This window comes from Melanerpes formicivorus, unplaced genomic scaffold (assembly GCF_026170545.1).
Source record: "Melanerpes formicivorus ecotype bairdi unplaced genomic scaffold, bMelFor1.0.p_v2 SCAF_4, whole genome shotgun sequence".
In the NCBI taxonomy this organism is placed as follows: Eukaryota; Metazoa; Chordata; class Aves; order Piciformes; family Picidae; genus Melanerpes; species Melanerpes formicivorus.
In genome coordinates, this window is record NW_027142356.1 from 5706951 (window position 1) to 5725590 (window position 18640).

Genomic DNA, 18640 nt, shown 5'->3' on the forward strand with positions numbered 1-18640 from the left:
AATACCTACCAGCCTGATCAGACCTTTTGCATTGTCAAGAAAATAGCTCTGCAACCAAGTTTCATATCTCTATCCAAGAATAGGCACCTGTATTGTTGTATCCTCTCATAGAGTTCATCAGACCAGTTAACTTTTTATCACAGCTATCCCACTTGCAAAATTCAGGCATCTTACAGATCTGCTTTCCTGGAGAAGGATGTATCATGTATACAGACTCCCTTTTCATCAGTTCAGGGATTGCCTCTAGGCCCCAGTAAATGTGAAATAAACTCATCCAATCTGAATCATAAGAAAATACTCATATATCCTTGTTAAGCACAATTTCCTTCTCTAATTCAGTGATCAATGTAACATGCAAGCAAAGACCCTAGCATTCTGCACGTTTCTGCCCTATGAAGCAGCAATAACTGCAGGAGCAAAACCAAAGACCCCAAGCTCCTGACTAGCGTGTCCCACACTCTAGTATAAGGAGAAGGAAGATTTTTTGCTACTTGGTTATACAGCCTTTGCACAAGTCATGGCTGAAAAAGCTGGAAGATTGCACCCCAGGTAAGATGACAGCTAGTCTGTGGGTCAATCTCAACAGACAGAAGCAATACAATTAAGAGATCAACTTAAGCTCTGGCATATACTTTCTACTTAATTCACTCTTCCAAATCCTGTCACCAAGGGCTTTCTGAGTAACCCAGCTATCCCATTATTCCAAATATATATAAGAATGGCAGTAATACAGTTGTTAAAATCATAATGCATACTGATATATTTATATATGCATGTACTTTGTAAAAAAGCTCTCCTCCCCAGTATACAGTCAAAGTAAGAGGTTATTAAGAAATATGGTACAATGAGAGTATTTTACTGTCTCAAAGACAAAACATGAAGACTAACAAAAATACACTTCTACCTCAGACTCTTCTACAGCTTTCTTCCTCTCTTTTTTTTCCCCCTCCTTTACACTGTGCAACTCTGAGTCCTTCACAATATTTACACTGCAGTTAAACTCACAAATGGGGATTTTTCTTCCTATGCTCAAAACTCAAACTGGGATTTTTCTTCCTGTGTTCAATGACCTTGAAAATTGCCCATCTGAAGAAGTCCCAGTGGAATTACACTAAACTACTGCTATTCTTAGCACATACAACACATGGTATGTAAGCTGCATGATAAGCATCCAGGTAAGTTCTCATTAGCAAGGTGCCTCATTTCATAATACAAGTTAGTACACGAGCCTGTCACAACTTGCCAAATGAAAACAAAACCACCTCAAAACCAGACAGTATCTGTATGTAAAAGCTGAAAAGGTGAGCTGTGTTCAATGAGTGACTTGGACATTAAGAAAGACTCAGAGCTTAGCCCTGCTCCTCATGAAATGACATGGTTCCAATTTCTCACAGCTATGGTAATGCTGTCAATGTTTGTCACATGTGCTGCTCAAGACCAGTATGATGTGCTTCAAGTTCTGCACAACATTTGCCAGCTCTGAAGCAGTAACTTGGACAGCCTTTTTTTTCCTACTCTGCATAAGCAGGGCAAGTCAGGAAGGCACTGACTGCAGCACAGTCATCTCAGGACTTACCATTTATTTTTGGTTTTTTTAAAAGCATCCTTGTTGTGTCACCATTTTTGCTGACCTGATTTTTACCCTGAATTTGCACATCGGAAACATTGTTCTCAAACCCAATGCAGTTCAATTAGCAGTCCTTCACCTATCCCTTCCACGCCTTTAAGATGAGGCACTGAGGAACACCTTATAGCCAAACTATATGAATTGTTACCAAACTGCAGAAAGATGGCCATTTCTAATACTTTTGGATACTGATACCACTGTTCTTTTTACACAGAAAAAACAATTCCTTATGGAAGTGACATTATTTTCCACCCAGAGAACTGACATCAACTAAGTTCTACTATAAATGAAGTGCCAAGGATGTTTATACAGAAAGCTCAAGTTCTTGTCACCTTTACACAAAAGCAAGTTTTGCCAGAAGCATGTGTACAAGCTCAGTCACCAAAATGTTTTAGACAAAACAAATTATCCCTGATCCACTTTTCAGTGACTACCATTTGAACAAGCTGTGTGTCATAAAGCAAAGATAAACTCATTCCCATTGTCATTTGCTAGCAATTGCTCAATTTCAATCCACAAAAGAAATGTTGCAACTTGGACAATACTCAAAGATCATGTTTGAATTAGCAAGGGGAATTAATTATCCATTGAATTATTGAGTGAAGAGTGTACATTCTTACATCAAATTATGAAAGAAAATAAGACACACTTCAGTGAAACTGTATGAGGTTTTAAGCCCTCAGATTTTCCACATAAAGAAGGGTTCCATTGCTGAGGGGGAAAAAAGATAAAATCTTATAGTAATCAGATGTTAACTATTTCAGAAGTCATGCAAAAACACCTAAGTGTAATATTTGTCCTGAACCGTTACATGAAGCATACACTTAGTACTTCACACATATTATATACCACTGCTTCATTCTATCGCTGATTTAATAGCTCTGATGAGCCCTCTTCCAAAGTTACAGATAAAGTAAAACTGATGTGACAGACAAAATTCACTATAAAACACAACCTATGTTTGGCTGAATGAAGCAGAACTAAAAATAAGCCTATTTTGTACTCCTGTGCTCCATTAAACACTTAGAATGCTTTATGCAATATTAAGAACTATTATCTATTGCTAACAACTGGTAATCCTTTTCCATCATTAAAATTTTATCCGTCTATCCAAATTCAACTAACTGGGGATCAGGCCAATCAGTTGTAAACATTTCCTTTCAAAATAAGAGTAGAAGAGGCAACTCAGCACTTGCAACACATTTAAACACCACAAGAAAACTAAACTTCAAGCTATTACTCATTTCTCCTATAAATCCTGAGGAAAGAATACTTAACACAAAACAAACACATTCAGTTCTCTTTTGTACATTTTCTTTTCATGGGCAGTTACAGATATCTAGAAGCAAGACTGTAGCTTTTTCTTTATGAGAGTTGCTTCTAAATATTTCTTTTCATTTTCACCAGAATATGGCAGCCACATAAGGACAAAAGACTGACAGTGCAATTCCAGGGGAGCTATGGGTATGTGTGGCTATCAGTACTTCTAGCCTGTACCCAAACTACATCGCTTCACACAAAATCTAGAAGCTCCTTTCAGTTCTAAGCTGGCTATCACACATCTAAGTGCCGGGTTCTACACATTGGCCACAACAACCCCATGCAGTGCTACAGGCTGGGGTCAGAGGGGCTGGAGAGCAGCCTGGCAGAAAGGCATCTGGAGGTACTGGCTAACAGTAGGCTGAACATGAGCCTGCAGTGTGCCCAGGTGACCAAGAAGGCCAATGGCATCCTGGCCTGGATCAGGAACAGTGTGGCCAGCAGGAACAGAGAAGTCATTCTGCCCCTGGACTCAGCACTGGTTAGACCACACCTTGAGTCCTGTGTCCAGTTCCAGGCTCCTCAGTTTAGGAAAGATGTTGACTTGCTGGAATGTGTCCAGAAAAGGGCAAAAAAGCTGGTGAAGGGTTTGGAGCACAAGCTCTATGAGGAGAGGCTGAGGGAGGTGGGGTTGCTTAGCCTGGAGAAGAAGAGGTTGGTGCCATGGTTTAGTTGATGAGATAGTGTTGGATGATAGGTTGGTGCCATGGTTTAGTTGATGAGATAGTGTTGGATGATAGGTTGGACTCGATCATCTCAAAGGTCTTTTCCAACATGGTTTATTCTATTCCATTTTATTGCCAAAGCACCAAGCTTAGCAGAAAATAGCTGTTTCTAGAAACTTCAGAGCCCTTTTCTTTCTTCAGTTTAGATGCTCTCAAGCCTTTAACTGGGAGAAAGTTGTTGAGCAGAAAGCATTTGGTTTGATGTATAGATGAGGATTCTCTATTTTTATCTAAACCACTTAACGTATTACAAACCAAGAGCTACTCAGGTTTATGCATACAAAAATGCACACAGTTAAACTGCAACTTCTGTACAGTGCTTACATTGTACATAAAAAAATGTAAGAGTTCACTACCATTAAACAAATGTGTGAGACTACACTCATACTGTTTAAATCATTATTATGTCAAAGGAACCTGGAACAGCTTTGGAAGATGAAATCACCAAAAAGAGGATTACAATGTATAGAAGCTGTTGCATGCATAGCAAAATTGAGTATTTGCAGCTGTGCAATGCTGTAGTTGCTGAAAAAAAGCCTTGGGCTTGAACTCTGAGGTACTGTTTTATTCACCTTTCACTGACTTTACAATAAAAACAACTGCAAAACAGTTGTAACCCAAACCAGGAACTTTTATTAGTGTTTCCTAAGGTCATGAACTTTTATTGACATACCAGACTGCATGCCATGTAGTGTCAATAATCTGCTGATCAAGGGTCTCTCAAGTCCCACAGACTCTATAGACCATGACAGTTTAATTACCTGCTTATTACAATCAGGTGTACAATACTTCTACAAATTAACATTTTCTCATTCTAAATTAGCTGTCAAATTTATGAATACATTTAGAAACAAGACTGAAAGACCTGAAGCTATATATTAGATGATGGACTGAAAGAAGAGATGAGTGCATCACCGCCACAAAGCTGACAAGAAGCATGACCTTCAGAACACACGTCCTAAGCACCTGGGAAGTAACAGCCCACAGTCAGGGCTGTCTAACCAGGCAATAACACAGCAGACAGAACACAAATTTTCACCATGGTTTTGCCACTGGCCTGCAACAAGACCCCATACAGGTCACGTCCTTTTTGTGCCTCAGTTTTTCCCATTCTCTTTTGTCTTGTCTAAATGGACTGAATTCTTCAGAACAAGGCCTGTCACAAAGCTGACAGTCCAATACAATACCACTGCTATTGTACAGGCAAAAACCAGAGCAGTTTCTCAGGCTCAGCAAGGGTAAAAGTGTTGGTGAAACACTGGTTTCTTATTGTTCAATTAAACAAGACTGGATCTGGGATTTTACAACAGATTATTGCTGGTTCACTTCCACTTTAACATATAGATCATCCAAGAAAGAATAGGATGCAAAAAAGGATTTGGCTAAGGTTTCATTTTAAACAACATTACTACCATTCATTTGGGTTTAGCCATATGCTATTACAATGGGTTACAAACCTACTGTTTGATAGATTTTAAGAAGTCTGAAAGACAATACTGAAGAAGGTAAAAGGGAGATAAATGCAGCTGCAATGGAGTGGCACTGCCATTATATGATAAAAATACCTCGAAAATATCCACAGCAGATGCAAGAGAAATGCAGAGGCTCATCTTTTCTAGTGGTCTGTCTTAAACGATTCACATCTGACAAGCTTTCATCAGTATCAGGACATTAAAGGCTGTTTTCATACCTTTTAGGCATGGCAGACAGCTATACTTTAAAAGACGCAATTACCTTGTCTGACAAAGGTGACTGGTTTTTTTCCCCCCTTAATAAAAGCCTGAGAGTCGAAGGACAGAAACAAGAAAAATAAAGCAAAGAACATCAAAAGCAGGATAGAGTGGGTTCATGTGACTTGTGCTGTCTAGTTCCTTTTCTCCTTGCCTCTCCAAATTAATGTGCATTTGGGATCAACACAATTAAGTCTAATAATGCCACAGACGATCCTGAGAGAGCAAGGGCACTAAGCTTGTTTGCTGCAAGCTACATGCCCCTGTCCTTCCATAAGTAATCTGAAGTGTTGACTAGACCTACGCTTTGTGATATTTTTGTCACCATCAAACACTACAAATAAAAAACAGGGAACTCCAAGCATTTATTGGAATTGGGGGGGAGGAAAGGGATTTTAAGCTGCTGCTGCTGGTTTTCAGCTTACAAGAGTAGACTAGAATCAACACAGGCTCCTAATGACCAGCTCTATCACATTTGCCGTGCACCAAGGCATACCTTTGGCAAGCCTTGCTTCGCTGGAAAAAGCATCAGAATAACCTTTACCTCATATACTTATCAAATTTCCAACATCAATAATGATCTAAAGAAAAAAATCAAATCAAATAATAACTAGTAGTTTCTTTTCCTCCTTTCATAGGACTAACATAACTAGCAAAACAAAGACATACATACATGTATCTGTCAGCTGCCATTTTTTTCTTCATAAAATGACAGATCTCAGTAAGTCTATTTTTATTATTTCATGCCCCAAGACTGTACTTCAGGTGTTCTTACAAGACTCGCATCGCATTTTGATCAAAGACATTTCCCTGAGGACACAGGCACTGCAGCTGTGCAGTGTGCAATGCAAACTATTTGGATTGAAGTCAACATACAAAGTAAAAATCTTATTCCTACAGCAATATCCACTCATAAGTTCTTAGCCCCATTACCTGCAGTAAGACTACCTAGTCTTCAGCATTCTATAGGAACTCAAACTAAGACACACTTATAATCAAGTTTGGGTTAAGTAATTTTAGTCACTCTACTAGGATGGCACTGAGGTGAAACTGGGATGGGAATGAGGTGAAAAAGCTAATTAAGACAGTAATTACCAGTACTTCAACATGGAAATTTAAGGACACGACAAATAAGCTTTCAGGTCCTACGTCTATTATCATTCAGTATTTTTGTTAATGAACAAAGGAGAACAGCACATTTATTCAGCCTTTCTATAACAGTTCAAATGAGAAATATATTTTAACTGAGTACAGTGATCTAGAGAGAACAAAATCATTCCTTCAGTGGAAACTACACTTGACTCTGTCAGCTTTCGAGTAGTTCCTTGTATGTTAAGTGTGGTGCAAAAAAAAACACCCCAAAAAACTCAGTACATGGCAATTCCTCACAGAAACTGATCCAGTACAGGACTACTCAAATAATTGATGCTTTTTCAGATTCTCATTACAACTAAATTCTGCCCAGACTTCAACCTCCCAGATATATACACACACACACTTAGTACTTAAACCATTCTCAGAAGGCTCCCCTACTTCCCAAGTTTCTCCTCACTCCAGGACAGCAGCAGCAAAACACTGCTGCAATTTCTGCCACAATAATTATGTACCTCTCTGACAAATCCAGAGTCACAGAAAACATCCAGTTGGGAGAGACCTCAACAGATCATCCAGTCTAACCTTCAACCCAGCACTGAAGGGTCAATTTAATGTCCCTAAGAGCCAGGCCCACACGTTGCTTAAACACCTCCAGGGATGGCGACTCCACTGCTGCCCTGGGCAGACCATTGCAATGTTTGAAAACTCTCTCTGTGAAGAAGTATTTCCTAGCATCCAGCCTGAACATCCCATGACAGCTTGAAATCATACTATGCAATACTTCCTTACTAAGAGGGCACCATTTGAAAGTTCAAGATTAAAAATAATACCAAGTGTTGTAAAGACTTGTGATAAATGGTAAGTTGAATGAACCAACAATAAAAAAAGCTATTACACAAAAAACCCACAAGCTTCATACAGGAGCAGCATGAAGCACTATTGTCTGCAAAATACAGAGAGTAATCCTGCCATTATGTTTAGTCTCTGTAAGGCTTAGCCAGGTGTTACAGGTAGTTTTAGGCATTTGACTTCTACAAAGATATGAATCATTTAGAGTATCTAAGAAAGCAAAGAAATGACTGCTGCCCTGAATAGAATGAACAGGCTTCGGACATTTACAAACACAAAGGACAACAAACTGGTAATAGTCCCTACCCATTGCATAAACAAACTGGAATCATCTGTAGTCTGTATTCACAACACAAACAGCAATAGGCTGGTATTTAATCAAGGAGGATTCAGATGAGGCAGCAAGTAAAACATTTAATTGAGGACAGTAAAACACTTCAGCTTCTCTAATGAGTTCCTGTCCTACTGCCTTCCTGAGGCAAAAACACACCCAGTACTTCAGCCTTCCTTGAATGAGCGATTACTAAGTTGTCTCCCTATTCAACAACAGACCTGTATTTTCACTGAGCTTTCTTTTGCTATTGGTAAACTTGTAGAGGCCTTTCTTGTGAACTGTTGTGTCCGCACCTAGCTTGCACTGCCCAAAAGTTGCACTGTCTTACCTGTCTCTTGCTTCTATTTCTTACATGTTTTTAAGTCCATTAAAACTCCTTGCTTAGCCGAACATTCCTTTCCCTGAAATTCTTAGTCCTCCTACACAGTGGGATGATTTGTTCTCAACTTCACAATGAATTTTCTTTGTGGACCTCAAACCAAACTTCTAGTGGTTTTCTATTATCAAGTATGGACTAGTGAATACAAGAAGTTAATTTGGCTTAAAAAAAAAATCTCTTGCATTTTTCTAAGATGAAGTGACAAACTACAAGATGGGGTTAAAAATTTTAAAAGGCAAATAGTGCAAAAACTTGTATAGGTAAGTTATAAGTGAAGCTACTATTGACCAGCTTACAATCTGTCATAATTATTTTGCCATTTCTCACTTTATCTCTCACACCTTCAATGAATATGCATTCTTTGCTTTTGAACTGAAAGGTTTTCTATGTGGCAAGAACAAGTTGAATGTACTGGAAGGTTTTGTGAGTAAGACAAAACAGTGGAAGCTAAAGACTAACCTAAAACCCCGAATTTAGCAGTATACACCTAAGGATAAAAATCCCTTACAGCTCAACACTTTCAGTATCATAAAGGTTGAATAGCTCTTCCTCACTATAAAAGAAATAGTTTTACCATACTGTAAGTGATCACTTTGAGAAACCTGGTGATACCGTTTTTGTTTCCAGATTGGAATGAGAGCTAGTTCACCCCTCACAACTGACATCCTCCTGATGATACAAGTATCTCTGTCCTCCAACTGTGACAGACAACAGATCCACTTAATCATGGGCACTGAAAGCCTAATATTGTTAAACATATTTTCATGGTGTATAAATTCACAACCCAACTACTTGTCACTTACAAACTTCTCCTCCTGAATGTTGTACCTTCCACACAACACCACAGTCTAGAATACAAAAAAAATGTTACTGCAGTCTGCTTTGCAATAGTTTGTGTAATTTTTAAAATAAAAGAATAAAGATCTAATTCCTACTGCTAAAGAGGCAAAGAAGTTGCACCAATGGGAAATTTGCTGGCAACTGTCTCAGCACTAGAAGATTAAAATCATCAAGACAGAGGCATCAACTCTTGAAGGTGTTTTATGGACCTCATCATAACTATGTTTTTCCATAAAGCTCTAGCGACTCATTATTGTTGGCTCTACCTAATTTGTTATTCATTACTTGAGATTCTCAGTTTTCCTTGGCTCATTAGTTTTTATAGCCAAAGGGAAAATAATAGTAGTCCAACATTCTTACAGTATTGGCTTGAATTATGACTAAAAAAATAAAGTCTTTTATCTTGGGGTGTCAGTATTTTTCAAGGCTTGCACTGACAACATCAGGTATCTCCTTGCTGTGACTGTATTTTATCACTCCATCTTACTGTTTGTATTAACAGATAAGAAAGCAATCTTGTAATGTCTAAGGAATCCATCTCTTGAACATGTATAGCACATCTTAGCCAGTAAAAATGCCAGTCTCAGCATCACAAAAATCTTTATAGGAGTGTACAATAAACTAAATAATTAATAAGTATGCAATTACTGCTAAGCAGCAAAATAATATGTGCAACTTCCATTTTCTGTTAAAAGTCCACTGACAAAAGCTGTAACAATAGAGTGCTCATGTCTAGATGTTTTGGGAAGTGGTTTCCTGGTTGCTGGATCCTCGTGATTCTATTGCATTCCCAGGTCTTGCAGCATGGTCTGTAATTTGAATAACTGACTCAGAATAACAATGGATTTCTGCTGATCATAGATGTCCCCAGACCTCCGTCTCTCAGAGCAAACAAATGACACTAAGACACTGAACAGCAATTTCTAAATTCTTTAGGGTCAAGAACCAGAACAAGTGTTCCAGCTGTTCCCGCCGCCAAACAAGTCAACAAACATTTGTGTAGTCTCACAAAATAAACATTGAGCCTTTGCAACTTAATTTATATGCAAACAGGAATTAAACAAGTTATAGAATGACCAACTGATCAAATCCAGAACAAAAGACATCTCATTCCTAAATGAGCTTCACATAAGATGTGCAGCAAACAAAAGAGGGCTGAAATTTTAGCGCAAGATTTGTGTACTCATTCTTCCAATGACAAGCCAGATCTCCATATAAAAGGAGAAGACTTGAGAACATTGAAGTAATTTTAATAGGCTGAAATGAGGTAATACATGGTAAAAACGATCAGACACTGTTCTCCATTATAAAGGGAACACAGTTATTCATAGCACTGGTTTAGAAAGAATGATTCTGATCTTCTTGGAATACCACTGAACAGACATTCAATAAAAATATCTCAGTCCTGATAATAAATTGGGGGGGGGGGGGAAACAAACACCCCACACACCAAAATCCAGGGGAAAAATTACATATAAAGCATTTGAGGCCTGAGCCTGAAATCTCAATGTATTTCCACAGAAAGTATGTTTTTAGCCCTGCATCATGTGTATTCAACACCCACTACTGCTCACATGCTTTTAGTAGATGCAAACAAAAACAACTGAGGCAACAAACCACACAGTACTGAGAGCAAGGAAAGTCAGAGGGGACTGAAGAACAGAAACTGAGACCCACCATGAGAAAATGCTATTTTATGGTACGGAGCTCTGAAGTAAGAAGCTACTCTGCACCAGCTAGCATTTAAGGGGCTTGAAGGGCTTCCATTGATCAACTGTACCAGCATCAGCTACGGTATTACACAGGTGAGCAAAGACAGCATCCTGCTACTGTCTCAAGAGTGGCTAGCTTTGCTGGTTCAGAATGATTCTACAGTTAACATTGAGGTTGTACACTGCCCGAGAAAGACTGCTTAGAAATTAAATCCTAGCAACTTAAAAAAAGTTTCCCACCCATCTCAAGAAATCAACAGGTTTCTCTGATAGATAATCATGAGTTATCACCACAGTAATCAAGAGTCTAGTTGCTTGGAAACTTGCTTAGGATGCTAGAGATCCTGTTCTGTTTAATTACTTGATTTAAGCTAAAGGCTGCATCTGATCTGAATCTTTTATGCAAGACAGAGTGAGAAAACTAACCATGTTACTAACCAAGCAAACAATTCCATATTGGAACAAACAGGAATTTAGGGAAATGCTCGTCCCTAAAAATAAATTAAAAGTAAAAATTAGACATTTTCTTGGTAAACTTCAACAAAATAGCATTTCTTAATAGGTTGTAAGTGGTTGGCCTTAGAAAGCCAAAATTTCTTTTATTATTACTGAAATTATTTAATTTGGTAATCTACAATGGTTATCAAAGAGCCTCTTCACCTCCCCACACCAAAGCCCTAGAGTGCTTTCCCCATCCTGCTTTCACACGTGGATAAACAGCTTCCAGGATCCTTGCCTGGACTGATACAGCCGCAGCAGAGGCTTTTGATCAGCTTCCAGCTGACTATTGGAGAGCATTTGTTCAGGGCTCATGCTGTTGTGAAACAGCACGAAAGTTACTCTGTGTGTAGGGTAACATGAGACACTCATTTTCAGACAGTAATGACCTGGCTAACACAAGTTCCCTCTACTACTCTGCAGTCCTCTTGCTGTAAGTAACTTTCTTGTAACTTAGTAAACTGTCAAGGGCCAGACTGACTCATTCACCACAGAGTAAGTGTGGTGTCCCAAAGGAACTCAGTACTTCTACAGCTGAGAAACTGTAGTGGCATTTGCTGAAGTACTTTTGCTGCTCTATTTCCTATAATTGCTTCTTCAAACTCTAATCTGTTTTGATTGGTATAGGTCCATAGCTAGCAAGGAAGCTATCAATGCTTCCTTTGGGGAAAGCTAGGATACAGCTTCACACAAAGAGGCTTTTAAATAAGAAGTACTCTTTGCAGACAAATTGGCTGGTGCTCAATATATGCTTCTATTTTTTGTTAGCACCACTTAAAATACTGTGTTAGCAGGATTCTGTCCCTCCCTACTTTAACATCTCCTTAATCTCGGCCAGCCTACTTAACACAAATCAGCATGAACAAGCTAGGAAAAAAACCCTCTCTGTCCCTTCCCCTTAAGATTATGCTAGTCAAGGAGCAACCTGTGGCTTGTATGGACTGGGAAAGTGCCCTTTGGACATAGAAAGCAGATGGGTTATAAGATACTGGATACTGAAAGGCATAGAAAAAGAGGGGGAAAAGGACATTGTTAAATCCATCCCTGAAAATCTTCAAAAGGCAAGTGTCCTTGCTAGCAGGCAGTTCATTTTGATATTGGATCAATGACAGCCACTGGTGGTTCAAAGGCTGCTGCACCAATGCCTCATTACTTGTGCAACTCAGTATTCAGTATCACTAAGGTTGGAAGAGACCTCAATGATCATCGAGTCCAACCTGTCACCACAGACCCCATGACTAGAGTAGGGAGGACACTACTGCCCACTGCAGGCTTGAACTCAAGACCTTTGCATTAAGGGTCTTATGCACTACCAACTGAGCCACATCCTTCACACCATTTCATTTGAAGTCCTAAAAAATGTCTTCCAGCAATCTGCACAACCTCCTAATTCACTCAAAAGTCATGTGAGGAACAGCCAAATGACAGCTGAAGAAATAGGGATAAAATCTTGGATGGAAGTCAGCCATCCCTCCATGGCAGACTACAGGGTAACATGCAGTAGCAAATTTCTTAGGGCAATATTAATCCCTTCAGACAGAGATTGGAGGAGTAAAACACAAGCAGTCTATGGAGGCAAAGAAACCCCGAAAGAGGCAGATATAAGGGAGAGATGGCAATTTTAGCTTTATCTCACCTGATTGGACAGAAGCACGCATCACTTGGACCTTTTGTCAAGAGTGAGAGAAGACTGAAGATGACAAGGCAAGTGGAAAAAAAAATAAGAAGAAATTCACTCAATTTACGTGAGGCTAAACTAAATCCCTGCACTATTTCTGAAACAGAAAAAGACATAAATGACTGGCTACTTATGAGTAATTATCACAGCTATTTAAAAAAGATTTGTTAGGAGAATTTTGGCTGTTATATAATTATCCTATGGGTCACCATCTGTCTTTAATTCTTCATAAAATTAGATGTTGTTTTCACCAACTGCTATAGAAGATCTACATTCTCATCCTGCATACAAGCTGCAACATAAGAAATCTATTCATATCATCTGGAATATGGCAGAGCCAAATAACAAGCAGTGCTCTACTAGCAGTTTCTTTTGAAAGCCAGATCACCACCTCCCATATTTGACTAAGAACTCAAGGGTGTAGATCTCTAACTTATACATAGCTTTGCCTGTTGCTTTGCTGCAGCTTTCTTCTGACAACAGAGTTATGTTCTGCAATATTAAGGGATGCTTTGGTTATTCTTAGCTTTCCCCCTTCCCCCTCTGTTTTTCAAGTCTGTAAGAGGACAAAACTCTGAACTTTAACTTTTCAAAGAGTTTCTGTGTACAGAACAAGATTCTGTGACAGGTTCCTATTCAGTTGCTTTGTACAAGGTGTTACTAGGGAGAACTCTCCCAACACTGCTCATAGTCAAAGGCACATACTAATTTTCCACCCAACAAATACTGAAGATGTGAGCCAAAGGGTTTCAGAATTATTGGCAAGGAAGGAGGAGAGGATAGCACATCTAGCACTTCCTCTTGTATTCATCAAGGAGGTCAGCAAAAGTTTGAAGATTCCTGTTTGAGCAGTAGTACAAGAACTGTCACTCAGAAATGTCATCTTTCAGCCTACTGGGGGAAAGAACATGACCAAGATTTTACACAACTCAATACATCCTTTCTCCCCCACTAAAAAGCCCTCGCAACTTATGTTGGCTATTTACATGTGCCTTGCTATTTTTGGGGGGGAAAAGAGAGAAAAAAGCCAAACCAAAATTAGTGGTTGAATTGAAAAAAGGCATGGAAGGCTTGGCTGAACTCTCCAGAGGCAGGGTCACATACACTAAAAATATGAAATAGAATCCTTTACCCATATCTGTGCATAGTTTTCAGAACAGAAGCCCCCAGAAACAGACTGCATCCAAACATCAACTAACAGTGCTGCTGACAAATGAAAGTTAAAACCAAACCACATTTTACCAAATGAAGTGAGACCTTTGCATCAAGTCTGTGTTAGTATTTCACTTTCCCCCCTCCATGTAAGTGAAGAGGAGTCAGTACAATTTGTCATAGCCACTAGGACAGTGACAACACAATTAGCTGAAGTGGGCTCTGCCTCTTTTGAGCTGCTTACAGAAGGAGCAATAAACTCAAACTGTACAACCAAAGTAGGCAGAGTGACCATTTTTTTGAAGCAATGACTGGCAATTAAAAACCCTGCCAGATATAAAATCATCTTAGTTAAAAATTGAATGAACTGTTGATTTGGCACAATACTTGAATCAATATCAGAATTCAGTACAGGTCCTCCAAATTAAGTCTCAAAATTGGCTCTCAGCTTTTACACAAAAATGTGCACTACAGTGCACCAGGATCATATAAATTAGAAGAAATAGCAACAACAATTCCAACACTGGAGCCTTTAGGCAAGAGTTACAAAATGTGCCTTATACAGAGCCACATGTGCTGACCAATACTGGGGGAAATTACGTTCACAAGCCACCATCTTCAGGTCTTGCTTTTATCACGTACTCACATAAACAATTCAAGTAGCACTCTGCTCAACTGAGAAGGAAGAACACAGTGTCTGCAGCAACAGCACTCTGGTCTTGTTTTGAAGGACCAAAAGGAAATTGCAAGTGCAAAACTCAAGGATGGAACAGGAGGTGTTTGCGTACTGACCCTCTCCAGCTGTCTGTAGTGCTTTCCACCCAACACCATTGTGGCAGTTTAGGATGGGTGCCTCCTGTTACTGCCACATAAGTTACACCTCTGGTGTTCCAAGTGTCCAACTCAATAAGGTGGACACGGGAAACAGCTTATTTCTACCCATAAATCCTGCGCCCTATAAATTCATCTGCAAAGTCACTTTCTTCCTCTTTCTTCCCTCTCTGTTCCTGTGGCAGATGCCCCCTATCAGGTAATGGTGGGGGAGTATCTCAAGGCCTCTTAGGCCTGGCTAGGCCTAATGCCAGCAGGAGAAAGTGGCGGGGGATGCCAGTCTCAGACCTGGCCAGCCTGAGACTAGCCTAGCAGTGGGGGTTTTGGGTATACCCTCAGGTGGGGAGAAGGGAAGCACTAGGAGGCCTTTGGGTGTGCTGTATGGGACTCTCTATGCTTTGGGATATCTTTGCCACTATACTTTGTAGTTTCTGTAAAACATTAATTGCTTTTCTGCTTAAACTTTCCATCACTTTGCAATCCATTCATGTGAGTGTCATTCTTCTGTCCCTCTCAGGGCAATAGAGAATCTGTCTGGCTCTAAACCAGGACAACCAGTCAACTCAATACACTAGTTTCCACTGGAGTTTCTGTAACTGGCTCCAGGTGGCCTAAGACCACACCATCTTTCCTGCTGCAATGCAGCAAGTCTTGCCTCATCAAACACAAAGCTCCATGGAAAAGGGACCTACAGTGGCTCTTTTATCCTCCCCCACCTCTAAGATGTGGAGATGTGTTCCTTAACGGCAATTCCCAGACATAAGCCTGATTAAATCAGTCTGAGCTTCAGTGCTAGAACACTTGACCTCAAGTGACCCTTTTTTTTACATAGGGTTGGGCAGCATGAACAGAACAAGTCTGCTACCAGGAAATCTACTCTATTAAGATATGCTTCTGGCAAATCACAATCTATTCCTTCTTTCTTTTCAGATTGAAACAAGCTCACGTTTGGTTGGCATTTCACCACTCCAAAAGCGTGATAAAAGGCAGGCAGCAGTTGTGGAAGAAGTTTTTCAAACCCTCTCCAGCCTTCAGCATTCCCTGGTAGAGCTCTTCAATATCTAATGGCAAAGCAACCAGGTAGGATTTCAACATCCAAGCTGATTACATATTATGTGCTTATGGTTCTCTCAATAGCATTGTGGATGTTAAAGTGGGGGCAGTCAGAATAAATGTGCATCCAGTGCACCCACAAACTGCTTCACAGCCTCACAATTTAAGAACTCAGACACAAAACAGACATTTTCAATACTTTAAAATACTGTAACATAAATGGGTACAATAATTCCATTTGCAAAAGTGCTGCCTACTGACAAGGCAGGGAAAAAACAAAACCAACCAACAAAATCAAAAACACCCAACACAAAGACACATACAAAACCCCAGAGACAAAAGACAGTCATCTGCAAACTGACACACTTTTTTTCCCAAACACCTTTGCTGTTAATGCTAAGTCTCCCCATGCTAACAGCTTTTTGAAGAAGCAGCATTTCTAAGATACTCCTCTTTGACTACTAGCCAAAATAAGAACCACAGCAGCAGACACCACCCAGAGCAAGAGCTCTCTCTACTGAGAGCATCATGTGCATCCTAAGGCAGCCAATAGCATCCTGGCCTGTATCAGGAACAGTGTGGCCAGCAGGAGCAGGGAGGTCATTCTGCCCCTGTACTCAGTACTGCTTAGACTACACCTTGAGTCCTGTGTCCAGTTCTGGGACCCTCAGTTTAGGAGAGATGTTGAGGTGGTGGAATGGGTCCAGAGAAGGGCAACAAAGTTGGGGAGGGGTTTGGAGCACAAGCCCTATGAGGAGAGGCTAAGGGAGCTGGGGTTGCTTAGCCTGGAGAAGAAGAGGCTCAGGGGAGACCTTTTTGCTGTCTACAACTACCTGAAGGGAGGTTGTAGCTAGGTGGGGGTTGGTCTCTTCTCCCAGGCAACCAGCACACAGAACAAGAGGACACAGTCTCAGGCTGCACCAGGGGAGATTTAGGCTGGATGTTACCAAGAAGTTCTCCACAGAAAGTGGTTGCCCATTGGAATGGGCTGGCCAGGGAGGTGGTGGAGTCACCATCATTGGAGGTGTTTAGGAAGAGACTGGATGGGGTTGCTTGGTGCCATGGTTTAGTTGATTAGATGGTGTTGGAGGATAGGTTGGACTCAATGATCTCAAAGGTCTTTTCCAACCTGGTTAATTCTATTCTAAGACCACTGAAAAAGTTTTTTAATTGTTGAATGATCATCATAAACTTGCTGAAGAGCAGTTTTGCAAATCATATTCCTTGCAGACCTCATTCTCAGTTCCAATCACACTGGATTCCATGAAGTAAAGCCTCTAGAAATGAAACTCTTATAGAATAGAATAAACCAGGTTGGAAGAGTATGAAACTGAACAGAAACTGTGAGGAGAGGAGTTCAGGGAAGCCTATTCCCCTGCCTGCTGCTGCTGCCTCTTCCCAGCCAAAGAGTCATCCTGGTAAAGCAAAGCAGCAGCACAGCAGTCTGGGGAGTGCCAGCTTGGGGCAGTTCCCCTCGCAGCAGTGAGGACATGAGCACTGCACGACCTCTGCATTAAAAGCTCAATCTTCAGTGTCAATACATAGAGCTCAATAAGCAAAGGAGTGGGGCACAACAGTATTTTCAATGTGCAAATAAAATCATCTCAAGTAAATGAATACCAGGGAACACCACAGACTCAGCAACAAATCCATTGTTAGAAATTATTTCTTTATCACTAGCTGCTGTATTTTGATAAGCACCTGTTTGCTGATCTTCAGATTGCTTTGCTTCCCTACAGACTATTCAAAGTGGAAAACAATTTCTTTGAAATGCAACCAAAGAAAAAAAACAAAACATTACAACATTGAATCTCAGCTCTTGTGAAAGGTTTTAAAACCATTCACCTAAATTCACTATTAAACTGTCATTTAAAATAGGCTTTCAACAGCCTCAGTGCCAGTACATCTCACACAATGAAGTAATTTCTAGCAGACTCAGAAGTACAGCTTCCAGGAGAAAATATTAAGATAAGGTCTCACTCCAGCTGATCAGAACATCCCACTCACTATGAAAGCAAGACTGCTGGCCTTTTCACATACAGGTGGTTCTGCTGCTCTTTTATATGAAAAACGAGTTCTACCATATCACTCCTCCCAGCAGTGCTGCTTCATTCCCTGAGGTCTGCCAAAACCATGAGGGGAGTAATAACAGTGGTTAGTGAGGGTGACAGCAGAGCTTTGCAGGTAAAGAGGAACTCAAGATCATGAACTAGCAACAAAAGAACCTTTGCAACAAGAAGTTTTTCATCCACTCTTTCAAGAGCATGGGGTTGTATTTCACTACCGGCAGAGCACATTGCCAAGAGCAAGACAGGAATGCAGTATTTGAAACTAGTCCAGGAACACTGGTAGGGAGTGCCTCATGAGTGAGCACAAATATTAACCACCCTATGCTCAACATACAGGCAAAACTCAAAGATTGTACATCATCACCAGTAGATTTGGGTGTCCCTATCCCATTCAAAGAGCTAATAAAAGTGCATGGGCTGTGTACCAGCTATGTAGAGTTTCTCTTGGTAATACTTGTGCATTTAATAAATATATTGCATACTTCCCCAGAACTGGTGATGAGGCAATCATTGGTACTGCTCAAGAATCAGCATTCACCTTCCAAGTTACTAGTAGACTGCCATATTGCACACTTAAATGTTGAAACCCACCACCTAAACACCATATGGGTACATCTCAATTTCCAAACTCATCTTCAATTTGCTTCTTTCAGGGCGTGTGATCTCACATTTTGCAAGAGAATTCAGGGTAGGTTATTCTCAACTACTACACCTCTTTCTTTGTTACTATTACATAACTATCATTTAT

General features: G+C 40.2%; 1 protein-coding gene across 1 annotated transcript in view; it reads right to left on the reverse strand.

Annotated features, from left to right (window-relative positions):
• The window catches only part of TSPAN5 (tetraspanin 5), a 91660-nt gene that overhangs the window by 40952 nt on the left and 32068 nt on the right, over positions 1-18640 (reverse strand). The window lies entirely within an intron of this gene.